Source organism: Hydractinia symbiolongicarpus, chromosome 4 (assembly GCF_029227915.1).
Source record: "Hydractinia symbiolongicarpus strain clone_291-10 chromosome 4, HSymV2.1, whole genome shotgun sequence".
In the NCBI taxonomy this organism is placed as follows: domain Eukaryota; kingdom Metazoa; phylum Cnidaria; class Hydrozoa; order Anthoathecata; family Hydractiniidae; genus Hydractinia; species Hydractinia symbiolongicarpus.
The window spans coordinates 16,313,377-16,333,445 of NC_079878.1; the positions used below are offsets into that span (position 1 = coordinate 16,313,377).

At 31.6% G+C, this 20,069-nt stretch overlaps 1 long non-coding RNA gene across 1 annotated transcript; it reads right to left on the reverse strand.

Moving 5' to 3' along the window:
* Window positions 1-5,251: 5,251 nt before the first annotated feature.
* On the reverse strand, window positions 5,252-19,891 carry LOC130641590 (uncharacterized). Its single transcript, XR_008982473.1, has 3 exons — window positions 17,043-19,891; window positions 6,639-10,911; window positions 5,252-5,405 (listed from the first exon to the last, which is right to left on the reverse strand). It is a non-coding gene; the product is annotated as an uncharacterized LOC130641590 (long non-coding RNA).
* Between the last annotated feature and the right edge of the window lie 178 nt (window positions 19,892-20,069).

The following is a 20,069-nucleotide window of genomic DNA, read 5'->3' on the forward strand; positions in this document are numbered from 1 at the left end:
AGCAAATCTTAAATAATAAGATTAAAATCAAACAAAAGCACTTCCTGCCATGCAGTTCAAAAACAGGTTAATAATAATAAAGTATGCTAATTATGACATTGTACAATGGGAACAATCACGTTTTAATGACTTTAATAAAAACTGAAAGTTTGATTAGAATTCCTCATTAAACTTAATGTGGGAATATTTTTTATTTTGCTTGTCTGTTGGGTAATGTGATGTTAACATACATTACAAAAAGTTAGCACCCTTTAAATACTTTCCTCCTAGAAGGTAAATGAAGCTGAAAATTCTTTAATAGAGTATGCAAATATATAATGTAAATAACGTCCATAGTTTATTTAACAAACATTGGTTTTGTTTTAACAACAATGTGACAAAATATGGTTTTAAAAAAGCTTTGACTAAAACTAAAACGGTTTATTGGGGGGCTGTTTATGAGGCTACAGATATGAATTAAATCCACTTTTTACCATTTTATGATGTTCTTGTTATTGTTAAAAGCCACACCCAAACATGCATTTCCACTACAGTGATAAATAATAACAGTAAAAACAAATAATAATAAATATTTTTGTCTGGAATAAATAAAAAATAGCAACACGAGGCAAAGAATGTAAAATATTAGTAAAAATTGAGGGTTCATAACCTGAAATTTAACCGCATATATGCCATATTATCAGCAATAATTTGCAGATGAAACTAAAACGTAGAGAAAGCTTTTTAAAAACATATGCCCATTTTAAAGATTATGAAATATTAAACATCTTTTGGGTTTTGCATTTAATTATTTACCTGATGTTTTCATATTGATAAAAACATATTGAAAACAAACAAAAGAAAACAAAAGGATGATTATTTATTCTTTTATATATAAACACTAGCCTGTGAAAAAAACGATAGAGTTCATAAAATAAAACGGGCAAAATTAACTAAAACTTTCAAATAAAAAAAATAAGTTTTGCAATTACATGTTTTTGTTTATTTTGTTCTCACTATTTAATACATTTTAAAATGTTTTTCCTAGAAATATTGTTTTTGTACCAACCTAGAAAATAAATCTAGAAATAAGTACACTCTTGTAACCAGAAAATTAAAAATGTAATCTGCATGTTGGGTACATACTATCTATAATTTAAAGGCTTCGTTAAAATGAAGTGTTTTATAAAATAGTAGGTCTGCCTCAGGAAATAATTTGTTTTTCTGTCTACAGTTTAAAGTACAAATAACGGTTTATGCTGCTAAATAAAAATGTGTATCAGGATTTCTCAATGGTTAAAGTTTAACAAAATACAGCGAAGAGGCACAGCTGTGTACAAAAGCTTTCCAATATGTTGATAACAAAATGCGCATAGTCACTAGACCAATGTTTTAAAAAACAATGAAAGATGAATTCAGAAAATGAATAAAATAAACTACACCAAATCATAAAATTAACTTTAACTAAAAAATTAATGAAAATAAAGCTGATGCACCTAATTTTGTTATTAACTTTATATAGTAAATAAAAAATTACTCATTAGATCTATTACAAAAATCTGGTCAGGTGGAAATTAACTATTAACTTTAATTAAAATAATCATGAAACTTTCACCCACAATATAATTATTAAATCACCTATACTTTTCTTGTATTTAATTGTAAACAAAACAAAATGTGTTAAGTGTTGTTTTTTTTTCATTCACATAAAACGATAGAAATAGGAAGATAACACAAATAAAAAATAAACAGGAAAACATGAATATAAGTGAAAATAACCAGTGTTAGAATATACATGACGAAATTAATTTACAGTTAATGACATTTTTACACCTTAATCTCAGACAATATGATTGATATGCAACAAAAATTACGTCTCTTTGTATTTTCAGGTTCTACGGATATTAAAGCAAAAATTAATTAAACATCTAAGAGTTCAAGAACTGTTTTTAAAGGAATCACACTTTAAATCAGAGTGATCAATAATGTGCCAAAAAAGCTTTATGGGTTAACTTAATACACGTTTTCAGTTATTATATGTAGTAATACACGCAGTAGTGGTTACAAAAGACAATGCCACATGGCTATGAGAAAAATCTGCGTAAAGGCTAATGCATAGAAACTGCATAAAACAACAACATGTTTGCCAGCCCACAGCAGTGGGTATTTTTGGTAAGAAAGAAAGGTAGTTTTCAGTTTTAATATTGTAATTAATAATTACAATATTAAAACTGAAAATATGTCTTCTAAGTTGATTTTAGGATGTTAAGTATGGTGCAACTAGTTGTACAGATAACTTAGGTTGGATAAAATAAGGGTGTGTTATTTTTACTCAACTGTGAAAAGGTGTATTATACAATTCATGAACCATTGAAGTTTTAAGCTTGTTATAGAAATTTTATTTGTCGTACAAAGTTCATTCTTTCAAAATCAAATATGATTTTGATTAAACATATATTCTCTGGCTCACCTCACATATTCTAAAATAAATGACCAGCATTGTTTTTAGAAAAGAACCACAAAAATGATTGTTAAAAATGTTTGTAAATGAGTTTTAAAAACATTCAAAATTTCTGTTGAACTCAACAACAAGTTTTTATATTAAAATCTAACCCAAAGTTTTAGCAAGAACTTTATTGGCGAGTTTTATTGCGAAACGCATAATAATGCATACAGTAAAACTTTTTTACTTTTGAATAGAGGCATTTTGTGACCTTAAAATTATAAAAAAATAATAGTTTGTATTTTTATTAGATTCAGAAAATATATCAGTAAAAAAATGCCACTACCCACAGTAAAAAATGTTGTTACCCATAATTTAACTATTTTCACTCAAGTCTGCATTTAAATGTGTGTCAATTTTTTAGTTTTTTTTTTCGCACGCACATGAGCATTCTGTTAAATTGTAAACATTGAACAGCTTGTCCCTACTGTAAGACACTGTATAGAGCTATATGTACCAACTTTTCACAACTTTAAGGTTTTTTGCAATAATTTTTGTTATTTTTCGGATGATTGTAAGCTTCTTGTGCTATAATTTTTGTCACATTTTTAATGGTAAGCAAACAGACACAATTACCACTGCTAAAAAAATATGAAAAAAATATGAGGTTAAAAAGAGGACTAATAGCAAATTTTGAAACAAAACACTGAATTACTTTTATCGTACAAAGTCATGTATATGTCCATTCCTTTAGGTAGAAAATATAAACAAGACCACAAAAGTCAAACGAATTCATTAAAAAAATGCAATATGTACCTAAAAATGGGTGAAACTTTAAAAAAATAAATATAAAAAACAAGTAATTTTAGTGCCTTTGGGATGAAGAAGGCTTAAAATCCAGTGTTGCAAACTTTTGTATGTGGCTAAACATTGTCAAATATATACATTAAGCTTATAGCTACAGTAAGTTGCAGCAAAATATTAAATTTGGCAATAAGGAACACACACACACAACAAGACAAGAAATTAGCTAATTAGCTGGTTAGCTATAAAAAGCTAAGCAAAATTGTGAACCCTACTTAGATATATTAATGTGTAGTTTGATCGGATTCTCCATTCATTGTGATCCAAACAAAAAAATTATATCTGCAAACACTTTGACTTTACAAACTGTCACAAATCAAATATCTTTTTCTGAATCCATGCCCCGCCATTCCGTTTTGATTGACCGCCTTGAGTTCACAGATGTTATTGACGTTACAGTAAAACTGCGGACCAGATATGCTTTCGTACCCCAGGTAACAAGCTTTCCAACTCAAATTTTTGCGGTGGCCTTCAAATACAGAATTTTTTTTAACAACTATTTCAATTTATTTTGGCTATGGCATAAACCAGCCAGTAAAAACTTTTACAATGAAACATATAATTTAACTGGAGACATTATGCGTGGAAAGATAACAATGTATCGAAAAGGTTTACGTAACAAGAACAAAAAACTAAACAGTGATATTAGCCATCGATTCGCTGACATCAGCACTGTTTCCTATCAATCTCGCCAAACTTTCATTACACAATGGCATATTGACCGACTGCCACGTATACAAAGTTCAATGGAATTAATTAAGGTGGTAGTAAACACTTCTTGGCGTAAATTTTAGCGAAAAATTTTATTGACTTGTTTTATTCAAAATTTATCGTAGATTTCAAAAATATATAGCTTTAATACCATAAATATTGTAAAAGTATCAATAAATAGGATTTTACAGGCCATGGTATTAGGACTGAAAAAAAAACTCCTTAAAAAAGTATTTTATACCCTCTCTTCTTTGCGTCATTTGGGGGTTTAAACAAGTAAACAAGTGTGTGCCTAATAGAAAGACATAGTGTAGACTGGCCTTTATGCAAACGGCAATCTGGAAGTCACAGCTTAAAAACACTAGGATTTTCGTTTTTTCAACCGAAAGATGTGTGTTGTGAGAGGGAGTAAATGGCAACCACAGATCCTAAAGAAAGTTGATTTACTGCATCAGAAACGTTAGTTAACAAGTAACTAGAAATTAAAAAAAGGTTGCGAAGCATTACGCAAGTTGCAAGCAAAATCGAAACTAGCCAATAGTTGACCCTAGTGCTTTTGTTTCTCTTTGATATAATACGACGAGGTGCTTACATCTTACTGCAGCTGATATCTGGGAAATACACCAAAACTGAATATCATAGACGTAGAAAACCCTGGCGACGAGGTTGTAAAATAAACTCTCCGCGGAACAACAACAACTCGTTGTGCAAAAGTAGTGATTTTTTGGCAAAAATACAATATATATATGCGGAATATTTCTTTTAAGAAGGTACGAGAAATTTAGATCGCGCGAAACTAAACATAAACGATAACTAAGAAATTTCGTAAAACCTCTTTTTCACAGAATTATAAGATTAAATATTGACAATAATCACAATATTGTCAGTGGTGGCCGACGTAAATCCAACATTGATGAAGCTTTTAGCACTAAAAATCCATGCAAAGTTATACTTTTATAAAGTTAAAACCCTTATTTTGAAAGAAATGCAATACATCGAGTTGTACAATCCGTAGTGTGCGAAAATGTCACGAATTAAGGGGATGCGCATCGTAAGGTACTCTTTCAACCGGAAAATAATACTCGGAACACAGATAATAATAGAGACTTTCAGAGACAAGAAGGCGCACGAAGCAGCATGTGTTTTTTTTCACTTAAAAATAATGGCACTAGTTATGAAAACCGATTTCTTGAAGCCAATGAATCTGTTGCAATAAATTTTGTAAACTCACGAGAAACAATAAAAACAAACATCTATAAAAACGAAAACAATTTATTAACTTTATCAAGATTTATAAAACAGCTTCAAGTTTTTGACAGAAAAACAATAACAACGCGGGATGAGGTTTCGCTTTCTTCTTTTTATCTCACATATTGAAAGATAACATCTCTCGCTCATTGTACGCAATCTAAAAAGAAACAGAAAACATTCTTATATAGTATATTATATATATAGTAAAGTCTTTAAATACATTAAAATCCAGTGCCTTTGAGAGACGATATTTAGAGCTAAATTTCTAAACTACAAATATATATCTTTTTTTGGGAAAGAGTGCTCAAATATTATTTACTAAATACAATATGATTGATACATGCTTGATAGAATTAATAAAGTCATGCAACTCTGTTTACTTTGGGGGTTGTCTTCTTTTGGGGATTGGTAGTTCAGTCGGTGGAGTGTTCACTTCATATTCATATGGGTTCAATCCCATATAACCGCTGTTCCTTAATGAACAGAAATTTAAAGGGTTTTTGTAGCTCAAATGGAAGCTTTTTAGCACTCTAGAATCGTCATGTTGTCCCTCCTGGAACAATTGACAGGGTAAATTTATTGCAATTAACGAGGCTAACCACATAAAATATAGATCACTACTTTTTGTGGCAAAGACAACAGAATTGAAGGCACTGTTTTCCATTTGGAAAGTACAAATTGTACTTAACAATTTGCTCAAGGTTGCCCTCACACTTATGGCTTTTTTGGCCAGTTTTTTTTTTTTTTTTTTATCTTTTTTAAATATTTTATATATGTTCAAACTTAATCTCACAAAAACAATAATTACATTAACGGTTGCCACCATTATCGAACAAAAGTCCAATTGGTCATTTGTGACTTCACACATCGTACATAAGCTAACTTCTTGAAAAATTTATTGCTATAGGTTTGAGTGTTGAAGAATTTAACAAGATGCGAAAGTAAGCAAACAAAGTAGAATTTCCAGGTAAGGGCACCATTTGATAAAATAGTTCAGATTTAGAACATATATCAGTAAAAACCATGAGCAAATACCTTAAAGAATAAAGAGGTATTTTCCCGTTAGTTTTGGATAGGTGACTTAAATTTATTTCCACGATGCAACAAAAAAAAAGAAGCAACTTGAGTTTTAGGAAATATTTAAAAATCGTGTAATAAAATTTTAAAAAAAAGAGTTTTGTTAATCATTATGAATTGAATTTTCTTCTTCTGACTGAAAATCTGTAATATGGCCTCAATCGAATCATTAGCTAGCTAGCTAGCTAATGATTCGATTGAAGGATGACAGCAAAAATAATTTTCCATGGTGGCCATAGGCACCAAAAAGTAATTTAGTTAGCTAGCTACATCAAACCAAGGAACGTAAATATAACTTTCAAATCATCCATACCTTCGCAACTCACTTTTCTTCTGCTGTATGAAAAGAATACCACAAACATGCCAATTCAAGCTGATAATATGGTACTTTAAAATCTTCTTTTTAATGAAGCCATAAATATAACACGTTTTTGCGCATTAAACGTTCAAATTAATATAATGTGCCTTCAAAAGGTAAATACAAGCTTTCCAAGTGCAAATATTAAGAGAAATAGCATGCCAGCTAAGCCAATTATTATCAGGACTTGGTATAAACTATGTATTTGTCTTAGGTCTGTAAAATACACGATAATTCAATTTAGCCGATAGCCGTTTTCTGATTGCTTGAGTTTACTTCCCAGTCTTTCGCTTCCGGCAAACGGAAAATCGGGAAATAACGAAGGGGGGGTACGAAAGACGGGGGGTAGGGGGGTACAAAGCCTATTTACTGGCATTTTTAGCTAACATTTATAAGAGCTGCTTGGTCCAAACTTATTTGTTCTATTAGACAAAAAAATAACCTGCCTTTTCGAGAAAAAATATCAGTCATATCTCCTTAAGCTGATTTTATATGATTTTTTTTCTATCGAAATTTTGAGAATCTCAATAATTCTCTTGGTATACTTCGCGTAGCAAACGTGCTCCACAATTTCGATTCGCTTGCGAAGCTCAATTGCTTCGCAAAAAGTTTATTATTGGATGTATAACATTATCATCTGCCTTTTCGCTGGATAAAACTAAAACTAGCCATAGTTACCACTAATGCGCCCCGAATTACTAATAACGATTTCAAACATTTAAATTTAGAACGGGATTTAAAATTAAAATGGAAAATGGTGGACGTTTGAAATCTATAAAAACTGCAGTGTTAGAACTTATTATTTTCGTTATTTTCACATTTGGCTAAGGCTCTATCTATAAAGTTAGATCTTGATTAAATATATGTACACTTTAAGCGCCTCTAGCCTTCTTGTTGTGTAATTTCACGTAATCATTGCTTTTGATTTTTGGTTAAAATTCGTTCAAAAGACTTCGTTCAAAAGGCATACATTTTTGACTTATCAAATCTCCAAAAATTCTTGTGCTGTAATAACAAATTGTGTCTGAAAGCTATTCTGCTGAAACATTTTCCGCCAAATATGACGAATATGATAGAAATGCAGTACGGAATTGCATAAAGGCTTGTGAATAAGCTTATTGCCCAGGGGAAAATTTTTAAATAAGAAGCCCTGCGACTTGAAGATTTCCGTCATTAGCCTAAAAGATTCTGAAATTTGAAGTAGACTTTAAAACGGAGAACAATGGGGTATATAAACACATCATAAGTATCCTAATTCTCAATTATTATTGCAATTAACGTAAAATACAACTTGATAAATAAAAAATAATTTTTTTTTTACATATATATAGTATATATTCTAAAACAATAGTTAAAACTTTAACTGGATTTTTTTATAACTGATCTCGAAAATTCCAGGATGCAGGATTGCTATGTATGAACTTCACGATTCGAATATATATAATAACTTCTGAACAATTTCAATTTCAATGAATTATTACTCTGTTAAGTTACCAATAAAATCCTTAAAAATTTCTCTCGTTGAAGATTTTTCGAAAATGCTGATGGTGCATGGTTTCATAACAAATGATCTGAAAAAGAAAGTATATTTAAAATTGAGAAAGAAGAATACAATTTTACCAGAACTGAATTAATACTAGGTTGTTTAATTATTGTCTACTTATCTGATTTAAAGTTAGAATTTATTAAAAAGATACAAATCAATGCCATGTGATACACAAAAGGTATACTATATAAATAAAAATATATATATAAATTTAGTCAAGCTGGCTTTGATATCATTGTTAAACAAGTATAATATTAAGCAGGCGATACAAGATTTTCAAACCTGTGGACAATACAGGACTTATTTTGTTGAAATCAATTTATTGAATTTTACAAATTTGATTGTTTATTATCGAGGAAATTGATTGGTCATTGTTTTCGAATTAAATTGAACAAGTTGATACAAAAAAGGGTAGACACTCAATTAATAAATTTGTCAGATTTGATAAATCAACAACATCATTTATAATTTCAAGAAAAAACATAAAAAAGGAAGAAAACAAAGAAACCTGTAACATACTGTGGGTAGCGTCTAGTTGTACTGCAAGGGCTAACTATGTTATGTTATTGGTTAATTTATCAGTTCAACTTGACTGTTCCGTGCAATGAACAACAATATTTTTTCATGATTCAACAAATAACTTTTTATATATATTCTTGCGGTCTGATTCGTGTCAACCAATCACGGGCAGCCATTATGAAATGGGGTACAAATGCCGTAATTAATGTTTTTGTGGTGAAATCTTCATAAATACAATACTGGATTTTTCAAGGAATTCTTTTTTTTTTAGTCAAATCTTTAATATGTTTTAGATACTGCTTAATTTTTGCCATTTTGCGACATTTTAACGACGTTTTACTTGTAAATTCTGTTTAAGTAAGGTTGCTACTTTGAAGGTTTGACCGTGAAAAGTCCACTTTGTTCTCCATCGGATAGCAACGAAGGAGAACATTCTGACCGCAAGAATACATGATAGCAGTCTCACAAAGGTTCCTTTAGAAGTTATTTTACTCACCCAAAACGCCTATACTTTTTACGGTGTATGTGGCTTATCAGCACCCTCGTTGATAAAATTACACAGGGCAGGATAAAAGTTTTTTGTTGCTTCTGAAAAAAGGGACTCTAATGAAAGCACTATTTTGTGCAGTTCTAGCTTGATAGCTGTAGTACAAGTGAGAGTAGTTTTACGACTATTAACTTATAAAATGCAAGAATTTAAAAATAAGTATTTAGCTCCCTAGCTACATCATTAAAGCTATTACGACAAGCCAGACCATCGGGAAGGGAAGACCAACAAAATGCAAGCAGTTTTAGTCATGGCCATACACGGAATGTTCTGTTCTTGATTGACTTTAAATTGTGATGCATTTATAAATTGCGGCCTTTGGATCAACGCCATAAACCGTTCTGAGTTTAATTTCATATAAAATATAAGTAATCCTTCTACTTACTGTTAACAAGTTTCGAAACAACTTGGACAAAGAAAAACAAACCTTTTCTTGAAGATAAATTCACGTGGGCTGCAGTGACATTTAAGCATATTAAACGAGACAATATTACAAAGCTTTAAATTAACATAACAAAAGAATCTCGATTAATATTTTTTAAGGCAGTCAAATCTTCAGAGACAACAAAGAGACCGAGACAAGATAAGTTTTGCTCGATCAGTGTTATTTTTGTCTTGATGGTACCAAACACACAGGTTGTGTTATATCAAACCTAGGTTGGATGTTCGAGCCGAAGTTAACGATTTCAAACATTCAAATTTAGAACGGGATTTAAAACTAGCCATAGTTACCACTAATGCGCCCCGAATTACTAATAACGATTTCAAACATTCAAATTTAGAACGGGATTTAAAATTAAAATGGAAAATGGTGGACGTTTGAAATCTATAAAACTGCAGTGTTAGAACTTATTATTTTCGTTATTTTCACATTTGGCCAAAGCTCTATCTATAAAGTTAGATCTTGATTAAATATATGTACACTTTAAACGCCTCTAGCCTTCTTGTTGTGTAATTTCACGTAATCATTGCTTTTGATTTTTGGTTAAAATTCGTTCAAAAGACTTACACATACATTTTTGACTTATCAAATCTCCAAAAATTCTTGTGCTGTAATAACAAATTGTGTCTGAAAGCTATTCTGCTGAAACATTTTCCGCCAAATATGACGAATATGATAGAAATGCAGTACGGAATTGCATAGAGGCTTGTGAATAAGCTTATTGCCCAGGGGAAAATTTTTAAATAAAAAGCCCTGCGACTTGAAGATTTCCGTCATTAGCCTGAAAGATTCTGAAATTTGAAGTAGACTTTAAAACGGAGAACAATGGGGTATATAAACACATCATAAGTATCCTAATTCTCAATTATTATTGTAATTAACGTAAAATACAACTTGATAAATAAAAAATAAATTTTTTTTTACATATATATAGTATATATTCTAAAACAATAGTTAAAACTTTAACTGGATTTTTTTATAACTGATCTCGAAAATTCCAGGATGCAGGATTGCTATGTATGAAATTCACGATTTGAATATATATAATAACTTCTGAACTATTTCAATTTCAATGAATTATTACTCCGTTAAGTTACCAATAAAATCCTTAAAAATTTCTCTCGTTGAAGATTTTTCGAAAATGCTGATGGTGCATGGTTTGATAACAAATGATCTGAAAAAGAAAGTATATTTAAAATTGAGAAAGAAGAATACAATTTTACCAGAACTGAATTAATACTAGGTTGTTTAATTATTGTCTACTTATCTGATTTAAAGTCAGAATTTATTAAAAAGATACAAATCAATGCCATGTGATACACAAAAGGTATACTATATAAATAAAAATATATATATAAATTTAGTCAAGCTGGCTTTGATATCATTGTTAAACAAGTATAATATTAAGCAGACGATACAAGATTTTCAAACCTGTGGACAATACAGGACTTATTTTGTCGAAATCGATTTATTGAATTTTACAAATTTGATTGTTTATTATCGAGGAAATTGATTGGTCATTGTTTTCGAATTGAATTCAACAAGTTGATACAAAAAAGGGTAGACACTCAATTAATAAATTTGTCAGATTTGATAAATCAACAACATTTATAATTTCAAGAAAAAACATGAAAAAGTGAAGAAAACAAAGAAACCTGTAACATACTGTGGGTAGCGTCTAGTTGTACTGCAAGGGCTAACTATGTTATGTTATTGGTTAATTTATCAGTTCAACTTGACTGTTCCGTGCAATGAACAACAATATTTTTTCATGATTCAACAAATATCTTTTTATATATATTCTTGCGGTCGGATTCGTGTCAACCAATCACGGGCCAGTATTCCGGTTAAGCAGCCATTATGAAATGGGGTACAAATGCCGTAATTAATGTTTTTGTGGTGAAATCTTCATAAATACAATACTGGATTTTTCAAGGAATTCTTTTTTTTTTAGTCAAATCTTTAATATGTTTTAGATACTGCTTACTTTTTGCCATTTTGCGACATTTTAACGACGTTTTACTTGTAAATTCTGTTTAAGTAAGGTGGCTACTTTGAAGGTTTGACCGTGAAAAGTCCACTTTGTTCTCCATCGGATAGCAACGAAGGAGAACATTCTGACCGCAAGAATACATGATAGCAGCCTCACAAAGGTTCCTTTAGAAGTTATTTTACTCACCCAAAACGCCTATACTTTTTACGGTGTATGTGGCATATCAGCACCCTCGTTGATAAAATTACATAGAGCAGGATAAAAGTTTTTTGTTGCTTGCGACTTTTGAAAAAAAGGGACTCTAATGAAAGCACTATTTTGTGCAGTTCTAGCTTGATAGCTGTAGTACAAGTAAGAGTAGTTTTACGACTATTACCTAATAAAATGCAAGAATTTAAAAATAAGTATTTAGCTCCCTAGCTACATAAGTAAAGCTATTACGACAAGCCAGACCCTCGGGAAGGGGAGACCAACAAAATGTAAGAAAATAGTCATTGCCATACACGGAATCTTCTGTTCTTGATTGAATTTAAATTGTAATATATTTATAAATTGCGGCCTTTGGATCAACGCCATAAACCGTTCTGAGTTTAATTTCATGTAAGATATAAGTAATCCTTCTACTTACTTACTGTTAACAAGTTTGGCAACAACGTGGATAAACAAAAACAAATCTTTTCTTGAAGATAAATTCACGTGCAGCGACATTCAAGCACATTAAACGAGACAATATTACAAAGCCTCAAATTAACATAACAAAAGAATCTCGATAAACATTTTTTATGGCAGTCAAATCTTCAGAGACAACAAGGACACCAAGACAAAAAAAGTTTTGCTCGATGGGTGTTTTTTTTGTCTTGGTGGTACCAAACACACTGGTTGTGTTATATCAGATCCGGGTTGGATGACCGAGCAGAAGTCCCCCGCGAAGTAAAGAGTGGAAAAATTTTTTGCCATACACAACACAAACACTATATACCCGCGGTCCACTAAATGTGCGCCCCTTCGGTGGGGCGCAATTAAAATGGAAAATGGTGGACGTTTGAAATCTATAAAAACTGCAGTGTTAGAACTTATTATTTTCGTTATTTTCACATTTGGCTAAGGCTCTATCTATAAAGTTAGATCTTGATTAAATATATGTACACTTTAAACGCCTCTAGCCTTCTTGTTGTGTAATTTCACGTAATCATTGCTTTTGATTTTTGGTTAAAATTCGTTCAAAAGACTTACGCATACATTTATGACTTATCCAAACTCCAAAAATTCTTGTGCTGTAATAACAAATTGTGTCTGAAAGCTATTCTGCTGAAACATTTTCCGCCAAATATGACAGAAATGCAGTACGGAATTGCATAGAGGCTTGTGAATAAGCTTATTGCCCAGGGGAAAATTTTTAAATAAGAAGCCCTGCGACTTGAAGATTTCCGTCATTAGCCTAAAAGATTCTGAAATTTGAAGTAGACTTTAAAACGGAGAACAATGGGGTATATAAACACATCATAAGTATCCTAATTCTCAATTATTATTGCGTAAAATACAACTTGATAAATAAAAAATAATTTTTTTTTTACATATATATAGTATATATTCTAAAACAATAGTTAAAACTTTAACTGGATTTTTTTATAACTGATCTCGAAAATTCCAGGATGCAGGATTGCTATGTATGAACTTCACGATTCGAATATATATAATAACTTCTGAACAATTTCAATTTCAATGAATTATTACTCTGTTAAGTTACCAATAAAATCCTTAAAAATTTCTCTCGTTGAAGATTTTTCGAAACTGCTGATGGTGCATGGTTTCATAACAAATGATCTGAAAAAGAAAGTATATTTAAAATTGAGAAAGAAGAATACAATTTTACCAGAACTGAATTAATACTAGGTTGTTTAATTATTGTCTACTTATCTGATTTAAAGTTAGAATTTATTAAAAAGATACAAATCAATGCCATGTGATACACAAAAGGTATACTATATAAATAAAAATATATATATAAACTTAGTCAAGCTGGCTTTGATATCATTGTTAAACAAGTATAATATTAAGCAGGCGATACAAGATTTTCAATTCGTGGACAATACAGGACTTATTTTGTTGAAATCGATTTATTGAATTTTACAAATTTGATTGTTTATTATCGAGGAAATTGATTGGTCATTGTTTTCGAATTGAATTGAACAAGTTGATACAAAAAAGGGTAGACACTCAATTAATAAATTTGTCAGATTTGATAAATCAACAACATCATTTATAATTTCAAGAAAAAACATAAAAAAGGGAAGAAAACAAAGAAACCTGTAACATACTGTGGGTAGCGTCTAGTTGTACTGCAAGGGCTAACTATGTTATGTTATTGGTTAATTTATCAGTTCAACTTGACTGTTCCGTGCAATGAACAACAATATTTTTTCATGATTCAACAAATATCTTTTTATATATATTCTTGCGGTCTGATTCGTGTCAACCAATCACGGGCAGCCATTATGAAATGGGGTACAAATGCCGTAATTAATGTTTTTGTGGTGAAATCTTCATAAATACAATACTGGATTTTTCAAGGAATTCTTTTTTTTTTAGTCAAATCTTTAATATGTTTTAGATACTGCTTAATTTTTGCGGAGAGTAGCGGAGTGCGCGCTAGCGCACGGAGCGTAGCGAAGCCCATTTCCTCATTAAATAAGCCAAATAGAAGTGAAAAGTAAGCCAGTGGAGAGTATATAGGATTTCTACACGATTTCGTCCCTATACATCAAATTTATAAAAAATTCTGCCATTTTATCAGTGTTGCCCAGTAATTTTATCTGGTCATTTGTTGGTAAATTTTCGTAAATATCTGATTGAGCGAGAGAACGTGTTTTTAGCACGGCGATGGAGTTTTTGTTGTGTTTTAAAGATGGTGCTAAACGTAGTCAGCCAGCTAGAAGCGAAATGATGAGATTTTTCAAGAAAGAAGTGGGGAGGTTATGATCACTGTTTTTTAAAGGTTGTGAAAACCCCTTACATACACCTTAAGCTATCTAGCACAACAGTAAGAGCTAAGCTAGCATAAAACTACCAATTTAACTAGCATAAAAATGCCTATTAAGTTTTCTCTTATGCTAGATGATTAGAAGATAGCATCATAAGAGAATTCTCAAAAATCCGTTAGGGTTAGTCAAAAATCCGTCCTAAGACTTTAGGACGGATTTTTGAGCTAGCTAGCTGCTACTGCACACAGTGAGTGGTGTCCATCACATAACTACTTTGTAGTTTTATCCAGTTCCACAAAATGTGTTGGCTCTTGACAAATTTTTTAAATGTATATAAAGAATGACTAAAAAAACTTAGCAAAATCAACAAAAGAACATCGCTAATTTTTCCACATATAATACTTCCTGTCAATATTTATATAGACATTGACATGGTCACATGTTACCGACACCAAAGGTAATTTTTTTCAAGATTGGATGACAGAGAAGTGTTGGGGGGAGAGGGCAGGGGGAGGAGAGTCATATGATTGTGGAGCTAGCTAGAAATTAAGAGGCATCACCAAACACCCAGAGGAGTAAATATTTAGCTACCGCTGGGGCATCACGGTGCTGGATGCAATTTTTGTTTAACATGTAAATTTGTAGTCGTCAGATTCTAAACAAAATGTAGACCCATAGACTATTTATGTAAATTGTGTTTCTATTCAAGCTAAAGTTGAAGGAAATATATATTTTGTGAATCTGAAAAATATAATTACACACCCGACACACCTTTAATGTTGTGTGTTTCACTCGATTTATGATATACTGCACATGTACTAAAGCGAGCCACCTGAATGTGTGGTACAGTTTAAAATTTGTATTAATTGTTCCATCAAGCGTTTAACGCCAGGTAACACAGTTACTTGTGGCTTAACCAGCGTAAATTCCTAAGTGTATATAATACTCACCTGTAAAGTTTTGTATATATATTTATGTTTATGCCCTGCTGGTCTAATGGCTATGACACTCATGCTAATGAGAGATCCAGGTTCAAATCCTGGACAGGGCTAGGAAAAACATAATTATCTTGCACCTACAACAACCAGGTTTTCATATAATAGGTAATCTTTGAGTAGGACTTCTCTGATTATTTCTATATCTTGACTTTTTAATGTTGTTGTCATTGGAACCAAGTTAATCTCAGATTTATCAAAAAATGATATGTCGTTATGACCGATTGTTTAAATACTTGTAATGGCACATAATTCTGCTATGACTCACTGTGTATTGACCTGAGATAAATTTGAGACTTTTTTTTGAGATATTGAATATGAAACATTTGCACCTCAATATTTTCTATACTCCTGGACTAATATGATACTTAACTTAGACATATTGAGTATACGCAATCTTTGAGTTGTAAGGTGGAGATTTTCTACTAAAGTTATGCACCCCTGCCTTGCCATTCCATTGCCTTGCCAGCACTGACCATGCCTTTCTTTGCCTACCCTTCCTATGCCTTTTCTGGTGCCTGCCTACTATGTCCTTGCCTGTGGCTCCCATGCCTTGCCTACCCCTGCCTTCCTGATTCCTCTTCCTATTTCCTTGCCTGCCTTTGCCCTTTCCTTGCCGTGCTTAATGCCTTTGCCTTGGCAACCTCTCCGCAACACTTTCTATATTGATTGCCATTTTGCGACATTTTAACGACGTTTTACTTGTAAATTCTGTTTAAGTAAGGTTGCTACTTTGAAGGTTTGACCGTGAAAAGTCCACTTTGTTCTCCATCGGATAGCAACGAAGGAGAACATTCTGACCGCAAGAATACATGATAGCAGCCTCACAAAGGTTCCTTTAGAAGTTATTTTACTCACCCAAAACGCCTATACTTTTTACGGTGTATGTGGCATATCAGCACCCTCGTTGATAAAATTACACAGGGCAGGATAAAAGTTTTTTGTTGCTTCTGAAAAAAGGGACTCTAATGAAAGCACTATTTTGTGCAGTTCTAGCTTGATAGCTGTAGTACAAGTGAGAGTAGTTTTACGACTATTAACTTATAAAATGCAAGAATTTAAAAATAAGTATTTAGCTCCCTAGCTACATCATTAAAGCTATTACGACAAGCCAGACCATCAGGAAGGGAAGACCAACAAAATGCAAGCAGTTTTAGTCATGGCCATACACGGAATGTTCTGTTCTTGATTGACTTTAAATTGTGATGCATTTATAAATTGCGGCCTTTGGATCAACGCCATAAACCGTTCTGAGTTTAATTTCATATAAAATATAAGTAATCCTTCTACTTACTGTTAACAAGTTTCGAAACAACTTGGACAAAGAAAAACAAACCTTTTCTTGAAGATAAATTCACGTGGGCTGCAGTGACATTTAAGCATATTAAACGAGACAATATTACAAAGCTTTAAATTAACATAACAAAAGAATCTCGATTAATATTTTTTATGGCAGTCAAATCTTCAGAGACAACAAAGAAACCGAGACAAGATAAGTTTTGCTCGATCAGTGTTATTTTTGTCTTGATGGTACCAAACACACAGGTTGTGTTATATCAAACCTAGGTTGGATGTTCGAGCCGAAGTTCCCCCGCGAAGTTGAGAGTAAGAAAAAAACTTCTCCCATACATAAAACTAGCCATAGTTACCACTAATGCGCCCCGAATTACAAATAACGATTTCAAACATTCAAATTTAGAACGGGATTTAAAATTAAAATGGAAAATGGTGGACGTTTGAAATCTATAAAAACTGCAGTGTTAGAACTTATTATTTTCGTTATTTTCACATTTGGCTAAGGCTCTATCTATAAAGTTAGATCTTGATTAAATATATGTACACTTATTTTTGACTTATCAAATCTCCAAAAATTCTTGTGCTGTAATAACAAATTGTGTCTGAAAGCTATTCTGCTGAAACATTTTCCGCCAAATATGACGAATATGATAGAAATGCAGTACGGAATTGCATAGAGGCTTGTGAATAAGCTTATTGCCCAGGGGAAAATTTTTAAATAAAAAGCCCTGCGACTTGAAGATTTCCGTCATTAGCCTAAAAGATTCTGAAATTTGAAGTAGACTTTAAAACGGAGAACAATGGGGTATATAAACACATCATAAGTATCCTAATTCTCAATTATTATTGTAATTAACGTAAAATACAACTTGATAAATAAAAAATAAATTTTTTTTTACATATATATAGTATATATTCTAAAACAATAGTTAAAACTTTAACTGGATTTTTTTATAACTGATCTCGAAAATTCCAGGATGCAGGATTGCTATGTATGAACTTCATGATTCGAATATATATAATAACTTCTGAACAATTTAAATTTTAATGAATTATTACTGTGTTAAGTTACCAATAAAATCCTTAAAAAATTTCTCTCGTTGAAGATTTTTCGAAAATGCTGATGGTGCATGGTTTGATAACAAATGATCTGAAAAAGAAAGTATATTTAAAATTGAGAAAGAAGAATACAATTTTACCAGAACTGAATTAATACTAGGTTGTTTAATTATTGTCGACTTATCTGATTTAAAGTTAGAATTTATTAAAAAGATACAAATCAATGCCATGTGATATACAAAAGGTATACTATATAAATAAAAATATATATATAAATTTAGTCAAGCTGGCTTTGATATCATTGTTAAACAAGTATAATATTAAGCAGGCGATACAAGATTTTCAAACCTGTGGACAATACAGGACTTATTTTGTCGAAATCCAATTATTGAATTTTACAAATTTGATTGTTTATTATCGAGGAAATTGATTGGTCATTGTTTTCGAATTGAATTCAACAAGTTGATACAAAAAAGAGTAGACACTCAATTAATAAATTTTTCAGATTTGATAAATCAACAACATCATTTATAATTTCAAGAAAAAACATGAAAAAGGGAAGAAAACAAAGAAACCTGTAACATACTGTGGGTAGCGTCTAGTTGTACTGCAAGGGCTAACTATGTTATGTTATTGGTTAATTTATCAGTTCAACTTGACTGTTCCGGGCAATGAACAACAATATTTTTTCATGATTCAACAAATATCTTTTTATATATATTCTTGCGGTCGGATTCGTGTCAACCAATCACGGGCCAGTATTCCGGTTAAGCAGTCATTATGAAATGGGGTACAAATGCCGTAATTAATGTTTTTGTGGTGAAATCTTCATAAATACAATACTGGATTTTTCAAGGAATTCTTTTTTTTTTAGTCAAATCTTTAATATGTTTTAGATACTGCTTAATTTTTGCCATTTTGCGACATTTTAACGACGTTTTACTTGTAAATTCTGTTTAAGTAAGGTTGCTACTTTGAAGGTTTGACCGTGAAAAGTCCACTTTGTTCTCCATCGGATAGCAACGAAGGAGAACATTCTGACCGCAAGAATACATGATAGCAGTCTCACAAAGGTTCCTTTAGAAGTTATTTTACTCACCCAAAACGCCTATACTTTTTACGGTGTATGTGGCTTATCAGCACCCTCGTTGATAAAATTACACAGGGCAGGATAAAAGTTTTTTGTTGCTTCTGAAAAAAGGGACTCTAATGAAAGCACTATTTTGTGCAGTTCTAGCTTGATAGCTGTAGTACAAGTGAGAGTAGTTTTACGACTATTAACTTATAAAATGCAAGAATTTAAAAATAAGTATTTAGCTCCCTAGCTACATCATTAAAGCTATTACGACAAGCCAGACCATCGGGAAGGGAAGACCAACAAAATGCAAGCAGTTTTAGTCATGGCCATACACGGAATGTTCTGTTCTTGATTGACTTTAAATTGTGATGCATTTATAAATTGCGGCCTTTGGATCAACGCCATAAACCGTTCTGAGTTTAATTTCATATAAAATATAAGTAATCCTTCTACTTACTGTTAACAAGTTTCGAAACAACTTGGACAAAGAAAAACAAACCTTTTCTTGAAGATAAATTCACGTGGGCTGCAGTGACATTTAAGCATATTAAACGAGACAATATTACAAAGCTTTAAATTAACATAACAAAAGAATCTCGATTAATATTTTTTATGGCAGTCAAATCTTCAGAGACAACAAAGAAACCGAGACAAGATAAGTTTTGCTCGATCAGTGTTATTTTTGTCTTGATGGTACCAAACACACAGGTTGTGTTATATCAAACCTAGGTTGGATGTTCGAGCCGAAGTTCCCCCGCGAAATTGAGAGTAAGAAAAAAACTTCTCCCATACATAAAACTAGCCATAGTTACCACTAATGCGCCCCGAATTACAAATAACGATTTCAAACATTCAAATTTAGAACGGGATTTAAAATTAAAATGGAAAATGGTGGACGTTTGAAATCTATAAAAACTGCAGTGTTAGAAC